The sequence below is a fragment of the Gorilla gorilla genome, chromosome 7, assembly GCF_029281585.2.
Source record: "Gorilla gorilla gorilla isolate KB3781 chromosome 7, NHGRI_mGorGor1-v2.1_pri, whole genome shotgun sequence".
Taxonomy (NCBI): Eukaryota; Metazoa; Chordata; class Mammalia; order Primates; family Hominidae; genus Gorilla; species Gorilla gorilla.
The window spans coordinates 117,057,924-117,074,939 of record NC_073231.2 but is presented as its reverse complement, the minus strand read 5'-3'; the positions used below and the strand labels follow the sequence as shown (position 1 = coordinate 117,074,939).

The following is a 17,016-nucleotide window of genomic DNA, read 5'->3' as shown; positions in this document are numbered from 1 at the left end:
CAGTAAGGTCTGTGCGAAAAATGCAAGTCGGATTTACAAGTCAAATTTGTTAAACCCATTGGGCCAGTTGCAAACCATTGTTAAATATACTGACCCCAAGGGTCCTTCATCAAGTTTCAGACTTAAAGAGCACATTGTAAATCCACTGTTCTCATACTGGCCAGGTTTAAAGAAAGTATTTTAAGTTCATCTGTAAATCAACTCTATCTCCTGAAACAGCCTAGTAAATTTCTTAAGTGACTGCATATTTATATTGAACATAAATGAATTACTTTGTTTCAACATGTGTCTATAGTGGGGTTTTTATTTGTTTGTTTTTTAGTTTGTCCAGTAAAGATGTACAAATTAGAACTCTAATAATTTATGCAATATTAATTGGGTTAACAGGGATTCCTGATTTTCCAGAAAAAATGGTTAGATTCAATAGTTCTATTTTGTATTAAATGGTGATACATATCTGTATATACACGTATATATATGTAGCTACATCTATATATAATTGCAAGAAATAAAGTTAATTTTTCCTTTTATTTTCTTTTTTTAATTAGGAAATTTATTGTAGGTGTGTGTGGGTGTGACTGTGGTGTGTGTGTTCATCTAGTAGTAAGTGACTTTTCATTATAATTTTATTTTTATTTTTTAATTTATTTAGATTTTGTTAGAACAGTTTGGAGCTCAGGTCAAAACTGAGCAGAAGATAAAGAGTTCCCATCTACCCTCTGCTACCACGCATGCAGAGCTTACTTCACTATCAACATACTCCAGAATGGTATATTTGTTACAACTGATGACCCAACATTGACAGGACATTATCACCCAAAGTCCATAATTTATATTAAGGGTCATTCTTGGTGTACATACTATGAGTTTTGACCAATGTATTATATTTTTATACTATTATAATATCATCCAGAAAAGTTTGACTGCCCTAAAAATCTTCCGTGATTCAAATATTCATCCCTTTCTTTCCTCTAATTCTGCACAACAATTAATCTTTTTACTATCTTCAAAGTTTTGCCATTTTCAGAATGTCATGTACTACTACAGCTGAATCATATAGCACATACAATTTCCAACTGGCTTCTGACACTTGGTAATATGCATTTGTTTCCTCCATGCCCTTTCATGGCTTGGTAGGTCATCTCTTTTTAGCGGTGAGTAATATTTCTTTGTCTGGATATACTATTTTATTTTACTCAGTCACTATTGAAGAGCGTCTTTATTGTTTCCAGATATTGGCAACTATGAATAAGCTGCTATGAATAGCTATGTGCATGTTTTTATGTAGGCATCAGTTTTCAATTCATTTGGCTAAATACCAAGGAGTGATTGCTGGATTATATGCTAAGAGTTTGTTTAGTTTTGTTAGAAATAGCCAAACTGTCTTCCGAAGTAGCTGTACAATTTTGCATTTCACCAACAATAAATGAGAGTCATTATGGTATATTTCTCCCCCTTGAGTTAGAGCTGGTGCTGTTAGGAACATCAGTGACAACATTACCATAATCATAGCTTAAAATACACCCCAATTGCCTGGAAATCATTTCTTTTCTTTTCCTTCTTTTTAATTTTTTTTCTTGGCTGATAAAAGATAATGGAGGTTATAATTTGGGGATCCAAGAAAACTCTTACGGAATTAAAAATATAGACAGGGGAATATTATACTTTGATCTACTTCCTAGATCATTCAGATGCTGGTATTCTAAACCACGTGAGTAATTTTCTTCTCAAATTGTAGAAAAATTGGTATCTTAAATCTGCTTCATGAGATTAATATTCTCTGTTAAAACAGCTTTTAACAGAGACAAAGTTAATGTGGGAGAAATTCCTACAGAAGTGACTAATGAGAAAGATTTTGAGTAGCCAGTTTTTTGCACTGTTTATGATGCATTACATAGTTTGGACAGAGACAAATTTCTTGCTCACAGTATTTTTCTTTAGGAAAATAGTTTCTTAAATCCGTAAAAATTCTAGTAGAGATTAATACAATTTAAAATGAGATTGATTCAATAGCAGAAAGAGTTAAACTCTAAGAATCTACTATATCCAGGTCAAAAGCCTTGACAGACTATCAATTTAGACAGTAAAAATTTCTGGGAAGGAAGCCAAGTGAGATAGCACCAAGATAAAGAGCCGTAAATGTGAAGAATGAAGTTCTCTCTGCTTCTAAAGGACCACCTTACTTATCTTGCTCTTTTTAAATTTAAAGATATTTGCTTTATAAAGTCTGAGGAAAATGGTGGGGACTTATCAAGGGTTAAAGGCAACAAGCATTAATTTTTGCCTCCAAGTTCATTAAGACATCAGACATATTTAGAAGAACCCTAAGCTGTATGCCAGAGTTCAGGTATTTAGGATGAGATAAAGTTTATTTCATTCTTTTTTCATAGTGGGATTACCTTAAAAGAAAAAGACTACTATAATTTTGGAGGAAATAAATAAACATAAATCTGAGTTTGCAAAGTTGAAGTAACTGGAAATGTCCTCATGTTTCCCTGGGTATGTTTTTAGAATTAGTTTATTCTGCTCTTGCAAAAATACCATTCTTACCTAAATAGAGCAAAGGAATACAAGCCACTGATTACTGGGCATTTTAAGTGAGACAGCTCAGAGATGTTAACCTTCACCAAAATTCTAGCATTCAAGATACAACATTTGGTAATAGGGTTAGTGAGTAAAACTAGAACAATGATACAGATTTTGAGGAAGGAGTGATCTAATCCCCTATTTATAACATAATTATGTAACTGATGCCTGTGAATTACCTCTGGTTATCAAAAAATAAATGATGTTGTATCTTCTATTGATATAAGGGCATCTGATAGAATTTTATTTTGAAATATCTCTCTGCATTTCAATTTGTTTGGTAGAAAGTCAATGATCTGGGGAATGCATCAACTTCAATACAAGTTCATGCTGACTGCCAATACAGGTTCTTTCACATTACTTTGGCAAAGCAAAAAAAAAAAAATCATATTTCCTGTTTGGTTGCCGGAATATATAAATTTATCAACATTTCCATAATCTGAAAAAAATAGACTATAAACCAATGAACTTTGAAGTTGGGTTTCTTTGGGAAGTAGAATTTGAAACAGAGGTTTATATACAAGGATTAATTAGGAACTGCTCTTTTAATAAACATTGTTGAGGAGTGAAGAAAGCAGAATTGGCAGAACAATAATTTGAACTAAGATTTGGTTACAACAGAGGTCTTGGCTGATCAAACTCAGAGCTCTGGCATGGGGATAACCCTACAGACTTGTCTTGTATTGAAGCCAGGCAACTTGCCTTTACATTCATTGCCTTGGCCAGACATTGAACACTGCCTTCTTGGGTAGGAGAATATAACTTTAGGCAAGAAAACTTTTTTAGATGAGAGTCATTCTTAAAGAGGGGCTCAGGAGATAGATGTGAGCTGCCAACACTGCAAAAACCTGAAAGAAATGAATGATTTATTCTGGTAGCAGGGGATCTCTAGGAAGCCCTAAGAGCGTAGACCACCTCTTGTGTGACTTAGAGCTGCTTGTTTGTATAATGTGGTAAGAAAATACATTTTAAGTAATTTTAGCCAGCAGCTCTTCCAGGAATAATTACAAACTGATGTTTATGCGTATGCATTAAAGTTCCCATTGCTATACCTTGTTGATACTATATTCCTGCAGTTATACGCTCATAACTGAAACTGATTCTTATGTTATCTCTAATCTACTACCAAGTCTAGTTTTGTCTTGTGTTTGACTTGTGCTTCTAGTGGTTTCAGAGATTTACCTGACGGCTTGACTAAGAACTTTATCCCTGAGTGGTCTTAACTCCTGATCAACAAGCACTTCTCAGATGATAGTTAGTGAACTTTCCCACTTACCTTCATTATTTGGCAAAGAATAGATGCACAAGTGAGTCACTTGGGTGCCTGAATATGTATTATTAGTTCAACTATCTCCTGATGATTTAAGTTCATTATCTCTAAAAAGAAAGTGACTTGTTTCCTTGTCAGCGGTTCTCCTGCAATGAGGAGCCTGAAGTGAATGAGTGATAGCCATAGGTTCGAATTGAATTGGACTCTTGCTATTTCCCTAATAGAAGCATTTTCCTTCTGAGAACCTAGGCTCCAGAACAAAACCTACAGTTGTGTAGATAGGAAAGGCAAAATCTCCAAGTGTGTTTCTGGAGAATGCTGAAAAGTGACACTACTACTTATGCGCTTTGGATTGTATTTTACTTATTAAGGACACAGGGCTTCATAATTGTCACTGAGGTAGAGTGTATACTTTATCTTTGCATATAGTGTCCATCACCACAAGGCATCACATCCAAATGGCACTTCAACTTCACCTTGAACAGGCCATTCCTTTGCCCTATTAAGCCAGCACCTTCTGTGTACTGAATGGTGCAGTAATATGATAGGACTCTTGGATTTTAGATCATGAGTTGCAAAATTCTTGATAAATAATTGGTCTCTTAATCCAATTCGGTATTATTCAGGATCCTGTGTTGGTGAATGAAATACTCTGTAACCCTTAAATATTGTATGGGCAAGACATTATGTGCAGCAAAGGCAATACCATACTTTATATGTGTTGATTCTAGCCAAGATAAATTGCCACACCTTTTGGGATTGAAGGGGTCCGAGGTAATGTCTCTTTGCCACAACAAAGTGGCTGGTTAATCCCCTTAAAAGACAGTGACATGTTAAGAGTTCATAATTTGTCACTGTGGGTTGCAGTTACAGTAGCTAAATTGCCCTTCTCACTTCATGTTCACCACGACAGTTCTTTTTATATGCCTCCTACTCACGGTCTCCTAGTCTGTCATTTCAGACCTAGATCAACCAGCCCAGTCAAGCCATTCATACTGGGGTGTGTGTGTGTCATACTTTTCTCAGGCTTACTCTCTTTTCTCACGGAGTGAAGGTCCAGATTTAATGTGAAAACTAACCATCAGGAAGGTTTTCCCTCCCCACTGCCTTTCAAGGGCACCTAAAGGAGGTCTGTAGTATACTCCAAATGCATTTTCTGCTTGCCCTGACATATGAAGTGAAATCACATACCATATCAAGACAATCCATCTGTAAAAACAAGCATGGTCTTTCTACTCCTTCTGCTGGTTTTATTGGAACCACCCTAAAGGGACACAGTGTGAGCTCATGGAGAGGCATGGTACAAGCATGGGGCATGGTACAAACACAGGGGCTGGCTACCTGCTCACACAATTTACTTCCATCCTCCAATATTGCTTGTGAACTGGGTTTACCACTTTTACTTCACCATGAAATCCTGCCTACCCATCCAGTTTTACGAGTTAGTGAGTGCAACAGAACTTACCTCATGGTTGGCATTTCTAGCTACCAGGCACCTTGGTGTTTTTTGGACAGGCACTTCATTTCTACCTGGATTCACTATCGTGTCAGGAACTGCTTTTCAAATGGTATTTTCCTCTGTGGATGGCATAGTTTTATCAATGATCTATCAGGCTGCCTTATGATTCTCCCATGGAGGCTTGCTATAAACTCCACACAGTGTCTTTCTGTAACACTAACAAGTCTAGAACCACAGTGTCTGCCAAATCCTATAATACAAAAATAGGATGGACTTGCGTTACATTTCAGACCTTCTTCAGCATCCTTTCCTGCTCTGATACTCTCCAAGGTTGTTAGTCTTTTGTGTCACATAGTATATGAGTTAAAACATCATTACAAATTGTGGAACATGGTAATTCCATAAACCCAAAGGCCTACCAAAGATTTTGTGTGTTTGTTTTTCTCTCTTATTGTGGAAAGTGTAAGTTACAATAATTTCTCTATTACCTTAAAAGAGCCATTCCAGTATATACATACCCTAAATCACTGGAAGCCTAATATTTCCAACTAATGATGAATGCCCCTGAATATATTTAAGCTTTATTTCAACCCTCTGGAATGCATGTGTCTTACCAAAACTTTTAACCTACTGGCCACTTCTCGTGAATTGGGAGAATTAATGTAATACAGTTGATATAGAGGCTCAATGTCATAGTCTCTATTTCTCTTCAGACCATATTATGGCAGAGAAAAGAAGAGGTGGGCAAGACCAGAAATATATGTTGTTTAGGATCCCATCTATATGCAAATTGTTTGGTTTTCGTTGTTGTTAGTTAAGGTCTTCTGAGAAGCACACACAAAGACATAATTAGACAATGAAGACATTTAATGGGCAGGAGAAGGTAGGCAGACCTTGTAACCTTGACATAGAATTTATAACTATAAAAACAAGGGGAAAGAAAGAAGAATTGATTTGGAAGAGTCGCAGACTGCAGTGAAGCTCTGAGAAATTCTTGACCAAGTAAATGAGAAGCCCCAGAGGAAAAAATGCCCATTAGTGGAGTACTACATTGGGCTAGAAACAACCCAACTTTATTCCCTAGTCATGCTTATTCTTTGTCTATAGGAAATCCGGAGAGAATGCAGCCTTGTCATGAGACTGCTGGAAATCCAAATGTGTGGCAGATGGAGGACTGTTACCATCTACGCTGCTCACAATAGGTTCTCTTGAAAGGACATCTGAGCAGCACAACTGCATGGCCGTCAAAACCTGACTCTGATCAGGTTTTAACACTATATTTATAATTTTCTTCGGAAAGAAAGCATCTATTTTCTGGATCAGACATTAGAATTAATTACAGCAATAACAACATCACTTTCCCTTATCCCAGTCTCTCCAAGGCAATGAAATGAGGGCAGTTGTCAACTGCACTTTCGGGTCTGCGCTACAGAAGAGGAGCCCTCAAGTGACAAATCTAGGATCTTATAAGGAGCTGCTGTGCAGCTGCCGCCCTCCCCTCCTGAGGAAAGAAGAGAAACCTTATTTTCCTAATGTAAACAAATCTCAAAGAAAAGTCCCTAGGTTTTTGCCTTCCTTCATGGCTTGAGGTTTTATTCCTTTTCAAAGTGTAAACACATGGTTCAGAAAGAGATAAACTTATACATCTCTCAGAAGTATTTTATTCTTAGGTTTCTATTCAACAGTCCATTAACCTAGATTGCCTGCATTTGTTGCTCTGAAAGCCATGAACATTCAGAAGCATGGAAACATTTTTTGCTACAATTTCATACTTCTTGCACCGCACAAATAATGCTTAACATATGCACAGGCAGGAAGCAGCTCCTCTATGGCTCCTATGGGCCTCTCTTTCTCAGTTCAAATTTAGAAGAGGGAGGTTAGTGACACGCAGACCCAGCTCCATAGTTGTTTTCAAGGCCAAGCTTGGCTTCTATAGCCTTCTTCCTCTATTATTTATTCTAAATTCTCATGCTCAGCTATCATCTTTGCAGTTTTGGTTTCTTATGTGGTAACGGAACTCAAACTCTCATTCCTGAGTGATGTGAGTTCTTGGTAACCATCCTCTTCTGAGGCCAGAAATGTTGCATGAATACATTTATGGTTACAATTAGAAAAGAAAACACTAAGGGATACTAAAATGAATCGATGGCATGAGTTACACACCTATTTCTTCCTTCCCTAATTGTGTAAAACCATCTGTACCACTTTCTGCTGATCAGAAGAAAACACCCTTGACAAGATAATGCATTCTTTACTTATCTTCTGGTCCCTATACACAAAATGTCTAAAGTGCTTAGGTGGCAAGCACCTAAAAAGCTAAAACATGTAGTTTAATGTGATGCTTACTGTATCATGAGAAAGTGATCTTATGTAGTCTAAAATTCTCCTTAATTCATTATTACATTCCTCCACCCTTGATTCAGCACCTTCAGAATCCAATCACACACATACCATCCTGTCTCCTTCTAGTAATTGTTGGCTAAGATCTGCAATTCACTTATGACGTATTCTGTACCATTAATAAAAATGTCTATTCCTTTCCACACCGGATAATATTATGAATTAATGCTTGTAGTAGGCTAAATATGGCCACCCCCAAAATATTAAGTCCTAATCCTTGAGACATAAAAATGTTAAGTCCTAATGCTTGTGACATAAAAATGTTATGAGGCAAGAGGGTCTTTCAAATGTGTTAAGAATCTTGAGATGGGAATATTATCCTGAATTACTAGGGTGAGCCCCAAATACAATTACATGCACCCCTATAAGAGGGAGGGAGAGGGAGTTTTAACACAGACAGAAGAGGGGAAGGCAGAAGGCAAAGATAGAGGCAGAAATTGGAATGATTAAACCACAAGCCAACAAATGCCCGTAATGACCAGAAATCCTGACAGCACTTTGATTTGGGATCACTGAAACTGACTTCAGACTTTTAGCCTCCACTATAAGATAATAAATTTCGGTTGTTTTAAGTCACTAATTGTGCTAACTAGTTAAAGCAAACACTGGAAACTAATACAATGCTAATCATTAAAACTGCACTTAGAAAGAGATGTAAGGTTAGATGATGAGGGGAGCACATGTTTTCAACAAGGAAGATAACTGTGCATTTTCTTCAATAGCTGAGTTTTCAGCTTTAACACAGAGGACTGAGATATTCTGCAGGTATAGAGGTGCCAGGAGAGTCGGAGGTTTGATGACTTCTGAATACATTGACAAAGATAACTCTATATGAAGTCTCAGAGTCCCAATCCTTTCTATCAGGTCTCTGACCTCAGTGTAACATATTGCTAGCATTGAGAATCAGCTTTCTCTGGAGCTCTCCTTCTCTCATAATTAAGACTTAGCCATGATCCTGAGCTTTTCCTATGTTCCAGCTGTAGGAAATGAGTCTCTTTACATGCTGCCAAGGAGGCCATCTGGCTTTCACACTTAGGTTTTAATTGGAGATTAATCATCCCCAGACGTTCTGAAGCATTGAAGAAACTCAGCAGCACCCACTGGATTTTATAAAGTTAGTATTACTAATTCCTATGGAACTCTCAAAATCCTGAGCCATTGCACTTTCTAATATATTCCTTTCCACTGGTATTTCTTCTCAGTTAAACACCAATGGAAGTTTAATAATTATACCACTACCACAAGTCATACCCATGGGCTATTTATTAGTCAGTCAACTACCACTAACAGTAGGGTCTTCATAGCCAACCAGCCAGCAAGCCATCCAACCCCAAACTCCCATTTTAGAGTTGGCTACTTTGGTTGACTCCTGGCTTCAAATGTTTATGGTCAGGTTTCCTAGGAAAACAACTCTGACACACAGATTTACATACAAAACTCTTTTTTGTTTATTTTTTGGTCTTTCGTTTTGTTTTGTTTTGTTTTGGGGGGAAAGAGGTGGTTTTCTTTGTCATCCTGGTCCTTAATAGTATTAGCCAAGGCTCCTCTCAGCTGCTCTCCTGCCCTGCTCTGCCCTCTACAGCCCTCTCTTGGAAGGACTCCCCTCTCCACCAGTAGAGGACGCCAATGTGACATGAAGGCTGCTGGGAAATGTAGTCCATGGTCTTAAAGGGTCTGCTCTGAGTCCCAGGAACCCCTCCTCTAGCTGCAGGATGGGCTTAAACCTTTTAAGCCTAGAATTTACAACAGTTTGGGGGCCTTTCTCTCTTGGTTCTGCAATTAGCCCTATCCAGAACACTTTGCAAAGCTTAAAGAGAGCCCAGGGCTGTTCACAACTTCCCCTTCCTCTAAGGCCTCCAGCACAGTGAGGTAATGGAATTGTGATTATGACATCACAGACAGTTCAGCTGCTTGCACTGGGGGAAAGGGAGAGTATCATGGTTACAGCTGGATCACCTAAGGCAGAGAGGGAAGGAGCCAACAGGTATATGAAGAAGACTGTATTTCCTCCTCAGGAAGAAAAAATCACCTATAAGTAAGTCTCCACCACTGCCTCTCACTTCAACCAAAGTTTCAAGTCCTTTTTAGAAGCCCTGAATTTAGATGTTAGAAGGTGAAGAGACTGGGGAACAACTAGATGGTTACTGGTTGTTATGTAAATTTGAATCTCAGCAAGCATTAAAGATGATTCAAAGAGATTGGCAAAATAATGGAAAAAGGAGAGGTTTTAAATAATGCCTTCATGTTGTGATTTCTTTGTAGGGCAGAATTTTAGATTTTTAATGTATTGGAAAGTAGTAATAATGCAATTAATTGTTATGGTTATATTTAGTAACAAAGTTCCTCAGAAACATCTGTGTTCTCTACATATTTTGTGTTTTACTTAAGACTAGATAGATATTTTGAACCCAGAAAATTTGAGACAGGTCTCAGTTAACTTAGGAAGTTTATTTTGCCAAGTTTGACGATACACACCCATGACACAGCCTCAGGAGGTCCTAATGACATGTGCCCAAGGTGGTCAGAGCACAGCTTGGTTTTATACATTTTAGGCAGACATAAGACATCAATCAATACATGTAAAATGAACATTGGTTCAGTCCAGAAAGGTGGGAAAACTCAAAGCGGGGAGGGGTCTTCCAGGTCGCAGGTAGGTGAAAGACAAACAGTTGCATTCTTTTGAGTTTATAATTAGTCTTTCTAAAGGAGGCAATCAGATAGGCATTTATCTCAGGGAGTAGAGGGATAACTTTTAAAAGAATGGAAGGCAGGTTTGCCCCAAGTAGTTCCCAGCTTGAATTTCCTTTCTGGCTTAATGATTTTGGGGCCCAAGATATATTCCTTTCACATTTCTTTCCTTTCTTTTTACAAATGTTTTGGATAAGGCATTTTAGAAGAAAATGATTCTTTGGTTCCAGGTTTTGTCTGTATCGCATGGCTAGAATGGTTTATTCCTAGGCAGGTAGGTCCCAAGTTATTAGGAAAGCTCATGGTTAGAAGGTTGTGAAGTCTCATGTCCTGTAAAGAGAAAATAGGGGGAGGAAGGGAGAAAAACAGTAACAAACTGAAGAAGAATTCTGGAAAATCGATATAGGCCACATTACTCTGAAGTCATACATCAGTAGGCAGGTATGAAAGTGGCTTATATATGTAAGTAGGTTGCTGTTATTTTCTTCTGAATTTTAAGATGTCTAGCTTCAGTTCACAGGGCTTTAGGAAAGCACAGCTTAGTTTTCGGTGATTTCAAATCAGGAAAAAATGGGGGAAAAAGGAAAAGAAAGAAGAAAAAAGTGAAAATATTATTTTGGAGGCTTGTAGCCAGGAAAAATTAGAATTCAGCCGAAACTGTAGAAAATAATAAAAATTGAAAAACATGAGGCAAGACTAGAATATAACAAGAGGTGTAATACAGTTTTTGAAACATAATCTTTCTGTCTCCAGTTTCCCATTTTTACTAAAGAAAAATCATAGTAGGGCTGATTTGCCTTATTATACTTGGTCAGATTATTTGTATAAAGTACAGCAAGAATAATTATTTTTCATATAGAACTTTTTAAATTGGCTTTGATGGAACTTTGTTCCACAGAAAGAATCTCAGATAAGACTTTTTTAAAGCCAAGCCCAGCCATCGATTTCTACCATCAAATACCTACAAGTTGGGTGAATTTCCTCTACTCTTGGGGTTTCAAGATAAACTGTGGGCTCCTGGACCTGTCAGAAAGTGACATTCTTTACTTACTACAGGTCAGAAACCCTGTACAGGGACTGTGGAAACTATGAAGGCAGTCTTCCAAAATACTTTTACTGGCTCCATTAAGTCATTTGATTCTTTAAAGGAAAGCACACCATTCCAGTCAAAGGCTTGGTAAAAATAACCAGATTTTTCCAATTGTGTCCTGTTACAAATGGAAACAGATTTTTATTGCACTTATGCAAATAACTGTATTGCCATAAGCTAAGAATACACACAAATAGTTTCCAAATTCTGGCAAAATCAGGGAGAAACAAATATGCTCCAAAGTTTATTCATAGGATTTTAATACATTGTTAAAAGCTGTCAATAGCTTAAAAGTTTCAAGACCCTGAAAAACAAAACAAAGCAAAAAGTCAAAAAGATTAGTTCAGTTCATGCAGTTAATTCCTGTTCTGCTTGATATTTGTGAATATTTTAGCTCTCCATCAGTCTTAAAAATGTTTCCTCTATTCTGATATCAAAATCTCCAAAGTTATCAGAAACCTGCATTCAAGAGCACCTGTTAGAGTTTAATAGCTGATTATAAAACCACCTTCTAAAAAGTACCAAAACAACCCAACAGTTGTCCAGGGATGACAAAAAGTTTTAGGGCAGCCATAGTCAAAGGCACAGTTGACAAGAAAATCTGTTACCTCTGTGGCACACAATAATTTTAACATAACAATTATGACTATTACTTATAATGTACATGTCATATGAGAATTACAGGAGTTTCCCATAATTTGGCAACACATACCAATAACATATTTATACTAATACAGCCCAAAGAAAACCAAACGCCATTTCATATTTGACAATGCTTCCTGCATAATTTTTGTACCCAATAAGCCAAATGATGTCATTTTTGGACTTTATTAAACCTAATATCTTAAAGGATTAATTAGGTCAGAAAAAGACATAATTTATAACTTGATTTGGGAAAGTCTGTCAAATATCAAGGGTTTAAAAGACTTGATTTCACAAAATAGGATTACTATTCTGTAAATAAGCCACTCATTTAACCAAAGTGATAACTCAAGGATTTCAAAAAAAAAAAAAGGTGAAAACCTTCATTCTTTGAGAGAGGAGACTTAATTTTCCAAACAATAAGCCCTAATAAAAACATCATGAAGGTAATTAACTTTCTTTTTCAAAATTTTACCAACAATTATATGATTTTAATCTTGACCATAAGACATAACTTCCATAAACCTTTGATAACCTTTATAACCTTTATTAAGGAATTGGTTAATGCTTAAAGAAAACCTTCTTAATCTGACATAGGGGCCCATATACTGTTGTTGCATCAGTGTAATTTGAAATTGATGATTAATTTAGAGAGAAACTGAATTTATTTTATCTTTCAAAATCAGCCCTTACAATCTCATGTGCCCACCTCTTCCACTATAGTCCCTGGGCCTTGAGGAGTTGAATAGCTTTAATTTCTGGCCCTGTGTCTCAGGAATGCACTATAGTTTGATTGGCATCTTCTACAGGACCTGAAGATGAGGCTTTAATTGCTATCAGTATTTAAGATTTAGTAGGTCTTGGTGTCTTTTTTATACCCAGGTGTCAAAGCCCTGTAACTCAATGTCATAAGAACTTTAAAGGCACATATAGGAAGATACATGGATGTAATAACCTTAATTAAAAAATATATACATGTATCTTATTTTTTACTAAGCAAACCAAACTTAATAATAATGGCATGGTAATTATCTCAATAAAACATAAAATCTGTTAGGCCAGTTACCAAAAGGCAAAAGAAAAGACCTCCTTTACTGCACAGAATATTATGTTGGAAGAAAACATTTCATTTAGATCTTTAAAAAAATAGGCCTTTTACACTTGATTTTAGGGGATCTAGAACTAGAAATACCATTTGACCCAGCCATCCCATTACTGGTTATATACCCAAAGGATTATAAATCATTCTACTATAAAGACACATGCACATGTATGTTTATTATGGCACTATTCACAATAGCAAAGACTTGGAACCAACCCAAATGCCCAACAATGATAGACTGGATAAAGAAAATGTGGCCTTATACACCATGGAATACTATGCAGCCATAAAAAAGGATGAGTTCATATCCTTTGCAGGTACTTGGATGAAGCTGAAAACCATCATTCTCAGCAAACTAACACAAGAACAGAAAACCAAACACCACATGTTCTCATTCATAAGTGAGAGTTGAACGATGAGAACATATTGACACAGGGAGGGGAGCATCACACATCGGGGCCTGTCGGGGTTTGAGGGGCTAGGGGAGGAATAGCATTAGGGGAAATACCCAATGCAGGTGACGGGTTGATGGGTGCAGCAAACCACCATGGTACATATATACCTTTGTAACAAAACTGCACGTTCTGGTCATGTACCCCAGAATTTAAAGTATAATTTAAAAAAAGAATTAATAATTAAAAACCTTATGAAACAGAAAAATAGGCCTTTTAAAAGGGGCGAGAAAGCTGAAAAACAATAAAAATTGAACTTTCGGTTAAAAAAATTGGAATCTCATTATTTATTAAGAGTGGATCGGCTTCTTAAGAAAATTTCATTGTTCCAACCAATAATTTAGTGTATAAGTGTGTTTTTTTACATCAAGCCCAATCTCTGGACAGAGCATTATAATTTCCCTTTAATTATAAACAACTTGATCATATTCAAGTTTTCTTTTTTTTAATAAATTGTCTCATTGTGGCTTATACAGACCATTCCTGACATTCTTAGATTTTATGGTTTGTCCTTAACATCCCTCTTTCTTTTTTTTTTTTTTTTTCCGGCTCACTACAAGCTCTGCCTCCCGGGTTCATGCCATTCTCCTGCCTCAGCCTCCTGAGTAGCTGGGACTACAGGCACCCGCCAACATGCCTGGCTAATTTTTTTGTATTTTTAGTAGAGATGGGGTTTCACCATGTTAGCCAGGATGGTCTCAATCTCCTGACCTCATGATCTGCCTGTCTCGGCCTCCCAAAGTGCTGGGATTACAGGTGTGCGCCACTGTGCCCGGCCAACATCCCTCTTTCTTAAACAACCAGTCGTTTTGTTTTAGGACTAAATTTACTATATAAGATTTTTTTTATATATAAAATTATTTCTCTTTAAGCTTTCTTATCACATCAAAACCTCTTTATTTTTATAATTTTCTTTACATCTCTCTTATTTTCTGGTTCCTTTACTCTGTTTCCTACATAAACTTTAAGCTTTGGATTAGACAAAACTTGTTCACCCTTTTTAAAAAGGACACACTTTTTTTTAAGAAGAATGTTTTCCCAAATTTTCATTGGAAAACACCCAAAAAATGAAATCTCTATTATTTAATTTAATGTAAATTTATATTCTAATTTATGATGTTTGTCTGCAAGTATTTATCCCATTACATTACTAATTATTTTATTTTGTTTACCTAGATTATTTATGAAAATTGCAATAGTCATCATTTAAAGTTATGGGACCACCATTGCAAAGTTATAACTGAGACACTGAAAAAGATTTGACCTAACTGAATCCATCTTGCTTTTAACCTCCAAGCTGTGTTTGTTCATTCCTGAGCATAGGCTGGACTAACATTGGGGGGAATTTAGTTTATAGTTTAGTCTGAAACAAAGATGATAACAGTTCTTTCCCCAGAAAAACCCTCCTTATTGCCTGTGTAATAGACTGCCTAAAGCCACAGTATTAGAAGTTATAGTAATTTCACTAAATTCAAGGGGTAGCTATTTTCATTAAACCAATATCAATGTCTTATTTATTAAAAATTACACAGCAAAAATCATTCTGTATTGGACTGGGTTTATAGTTCTGTTACTCCTATGCCAAATTTTGACACCTTATAGTATTTGGCAGGGATAAATATGAAATTACTTGATTAATAAATGCAACCAAAAATTGTATGCTGGCAATTCTTAAGACATTTCTAATATTACTTTACCAACAATTTTAAAGCTAGCTTATTTATTAAGGATTTTACTTAAGTTACATAAACTTGAAAAAGCATTTGACTAGTCTTTTTTTTTCCAGTAAAGTATTTGATTCAAACACCTTTATTTTCTTAAGCCAATTAATGAGAATTCTTTACATATTTTCAGTAGTGAAACTTTGTGTACACAGCACATAAATAAATAGACGTATTAGGTATGCTGATAGAAGTACATCTTATAGATTCTTACCTCCTTTTTTTTTTTTTTCCTATCTTAGACTTGCAAGCTTTTGATAACCTGTTTCCTTACCCTGGCAGTTGTCAGCTAAACAGGCTAAATCTGCATATTAAAGGAAACAACTTAGGAGAAAATCAGATAGCACAATTTACATGATAGTATCAAGAGAAATTCTGGTGAGCTAGAGGGAAATTAAAACAAATTTAATTGCCAATTGAACATAAAATTATAGAAGTCTATTATAAAGGCCTTCAAATATATATATATACACACACACACATATACATACACACATACACACACACACAGATTCTATAGCTTTTTCTTCAGTACTTTAGCCATGAGATAAATACAAATTCACCAACTTGCAAACAAACAAAAAAAACAACCTGTTAGTTCCAAAGAGTGGTTTTCATCTCAGTAGAAAAGTAACAGCAGATTTAAAACAGGCAGAAAAGAAAAATAGAGAAAAAGAGAACCTGGGAACTGTAGTTTCCAGGTGGACCTTAGGGCTCTTTTTCCTTAATGCAAATGTACACAAACACCATATTATTTCCATTTTACCCTGGCAAGCAGAGCTGCCCTGAAACCTACAGAGTGCTCAAAAGGGGGAGGGTCATTCTCCTTGTAGTCTTTTCATTCTTAAATTATTTCCCACTTTTTTATTCCTTAAAAGGAGAAACTTAGCTGTGGCCTAGGGTTTTTGTGTGGTAGATCGGTATGTGCTGCTTGTGGGCAGGACTCAACCATGTATCACTGCTGAGTTGTTTCCACCCTCTTACATGTCTCAGTTACTCTCTCTCCAGATGTCTATGAACTCTGAGAGGGCTCAAAACACCAGGTGATCAGCCCTTATATGCATTTCCTAGACCAACCATTTTTAAAATTATTTTTTGTTGGGGATTTCCCTGCAGGGCCACTGCACATGGCAGGGGGTCAACCCTCAGACATTCCTATGAGGCCCCAGTCACTCAGGGATACCTTTCAGCTGGGAGAAGCAAATGCCCTTTCTCTTCAAAGCTAAGAAAACCCAAGTCTCTCATTAATGTGTGAAAACAACAGTTCAGTTTCTCATGCAAATATGCACAGACAAACCAAATTAAGATGAATTTTGGGAGAAAAAGCAATAGTAAAGACCCTTTAGAATGCACCTCCAAGCTAGAATTAGGATCCTCAACCAACAACTTCCTAGGAGAAAAAAGAAAAAACAGCCAAGACCACTTCCTGCAAACTGCTCATCCACCCGTAACTTTGTAGCTCTTGTCTGCCATTACCTATGCCAAGGTCAAATCCTCTCACAGGGCAAAGTCATCCCTGTTACCCCAAGCCAAAAAGATCAGGTCATGCAATACAGAAAAACAGACCTTTAGACCTAAAAAGAATCTTCCCATGACTCTAGAAAAC

At 36.6% G+C, this 17,016-nt stretch overlaps 1 long non-coding RNA gene across 1 annotated transcript in view; it reads left to right on the top strand.

The window, feature by feature from the left end:
- The first annotated feature begins 9,606 nt into the window (after positions 1–9,606).
- LOC129524185 (uncharacterized) overlaps positions 9,607–17,016 on the top strand; it is a 49,643-nt gene continuing 42,233 nt past the window's right edge. Inside the window, exon 1 of the long non-coding RNA XR_008667900.2 lies at positions 9,607–9,750. This is a non-coding gene — a long non-coding RNA (uncharacterized lncRNA). The remainder of the gene's footprint in view (positions 9,751–17,016) is intronic.